This window comes from Rhea americana, unplaced genomic scaffold, assembly GCF_003343005.1.
Source record: "Rhea americana isolate MKP2758 unplaced genomic scaffold, rheAme1 scaffold_569, whole genome shotgun sequence".
Classification (NCBI taxonomy): Eukaryota; Metazoa; Chordata; class Aves; order Rheiformes; family Rheidae; genus Rhea; species Rhea americana.
The window spans coordinates 107,995-110,501 of NW_028186722.1; positions in this window are offsets into that span (position 1 = coordinate 107,995).

The following is a 2,507-nucleotide window of genomic DNA, read 5'->3' on the forward strand; positions in this document are numbered from 1 at the left end:
GGAGACGCTGGTGCCCGCGGCGAGGAAGAGGAGGGCGCGGGGCGGACGCCCGGCCGGGGCCGAGGTGCCGGGATAGCCGCGCCAGCGCCGTAATGCGCCCGGCGCTGAGCCGCAGCCGGGTCCCGGCACGGGCCCCCCGCCTCTGCCGCGCGTCCGGTGCTTTTATTTCTTTTTTTCCGCCCCCTCCCCCCGAGGAAGTTGGTTTGCCTTGGTGTACCAGCGCAGCCCGAGCAGACGCCCGCCGAGGAGAGGCGCTTCCCGGGGCTCCCGCTGGCGCCCCTGGCCGTCCCGCGGGCGAGCGGAGGGGACGGGGGCTCCGCCGCTGCCGCCGCCCGGCTCGGCGCAGCGGGCAGGACCCGGCCTGAGCTTCGGCTGCTGGCGCCGGGACGGTTGTTGCCGGCCGCCCCGACGGGACGGGGGTCGCCGTGCTGCGGCTCGCGGGAGCCCCGGGGGGACGTTCGCCGACACGAGCGGGTTTGCGCCGCGTCTTGGCCGCTCGTCTCTGCGCTCGGCGATTAATCACGGGCAATTACAGTTATTTACGGAGCCCGGTCCATTAGGAGCGAGCCATTAAACCGGAGCGGAGGAGATGCACTTAGCGCTTGGGCTCGTCTGCCTTGGGCCCGGCCGTGCCGCTGGCGAAGCACCCGTGGGGCCGCGTGGGGGGAGGRCCCCCGCCACCGCCCGTTTTCGGGAGCGCGGGCTTCCCGGGAGCCAAAATCCCACCCCACGGGTTTACGGATGGGCTTAAGCTGGTTAGGCGGCAGTGGCGCTTGGTTGGGGGCGGCCAGGACTGCCGGACCCGGCTGTGGGTCCGGGGGTGGCTCCCCGCGAGCCGGAGCAGCGACGGGGTGGGGGGGGATCGGGACTGCGCCCCGTTTGCACCGCTGGTGGGTTTTGGCTCGGTCCGGAGCTGCTTGGTGACCGTTTCCTGCTCCGTGGCACCTTCCTCCCGYGTGACTCCTCCTCGCCACCCGTTTCCTTCCTTCTTGCTGTGATCTGGCTCCGTCCTGCAAATCCCCTAAACCCCGGCCAAACCCCCCGCGCCTGGGGGGCCGGCTYAGCTCTGCCCCGGCGCCTCTCCGTGCCTTGTGCCCGGGCTGAAACCGGGCGCTGGAGCCCGCTCCTGGCACCGACGTCCTCCAAGAGCAGCAGCAGCGGGGCCGCTGGGACCGGCTTGCTCTGCCCTTCGCTTTTTATACAGCAGCAGCAGCAGCAGCGGGGCCGCTGGGACCGGCTTGCTCTGCCCTTCGCTTTTTATATGTTAGCTGGACGCCTTGCTAAAGAAGTCTCTTAAAAAACACTCTGTGGAATTTAAGAAACGCTTAGCAAAATGGATAGGCTTTGAGTAAACGCCGCGCTGCTTCTGGCAGCCGGCAGATCATAAACGCRATAAGGATGGAGGATATCTCGGGTGCCAGGTTTCCGTCCCGGGCAGATCACTGCCGGCTGCGCCGCCTCCAGGGTGGCTTCGAGCCTGCGAGGTGCCGGGGGACGATGCTGCCGTGCCCCGGGCTGCCGCTGGGATGGTTTTGGGGCGGAGGGYTGCGGCGGGCCCTCGTCCGGCTGCAGACGGAGGCGTGCAGGCCCCCCCCCCCAAATACAGTCAAAGCTGGCTTAAAGCAATCCCCAGCCTCAGCCGCTCTCGCCTCGGGCTTGCGCTGCAGCCTGGGGCTCTGGGGACRGCGGGGCGCTGGGAGGGGACTCGCGCCGAGGTGCCCCTGCGAGGAGGGCTGGCCCCGACGTGGCCTGTGCGGGCGTCTGTCGCCAGGCTGTGACGAGGCCTGCGCAATTAAGGCTGGGGCAAGTTCGCCAAGAGCCGTGCCAGCCGTCCCCAGACTCCCACGCGGTGATGCTCGCTGGTGCACGCGTGCSCTTCCGACCAGGAAGGGTTAGGAAAAGACCGGGCAAGTGGTGGTGGCAGTGTTTTGGGGTGAAAAGACAGGTGTTAGGTAAATGCTGGGCTAGAGGGGGATTTGTTTCTCCCGAGGCTGCGGCTGTTGCAGCCTGCAGCGTGAGCATGGGGAAACTGAGGCACGGAGCGCTGTGTGCCCGGCGGCGCTGAGCAGCCACGCGGCCGCGCTGCGGGTGCCTCGGCCGGAGGTGACCCGAGTCACGCCGCGAGCTTGTGGCCCGGCGGGAAGAGGAACCGCCTGTCCCGCGGGTTGCTCCTGCCCTACCTGGGCTCGTGGCGGCAGCGGTAAGCTGGGGTTAAAGCTCGGAAAGGGGCTTTCTTCAGCCGCAGTGCAGCTCCCGCGCCCCCGGGGCAGCACGAGCTCCCGTATCCGCGCCGTGGCCCCGCCGTGCCGTGCCGTGCCGTGCCGTATCCGCGCCGTGCCGTGCCGTATCCGCGCCGCCCGGCCGGGCCCTAGGACCCGGAGGAGGCGGATTCCCGGAGCCGGCTGGAGGCAGCAGCAGCCCTCCCCAGCCGCAGCCTGACTTTCCCTGACGAGCTGCCCAAAGTCTAACCGCGTCCCTCCCTCCGCAGCTCCGGCGTGGACGGGGAC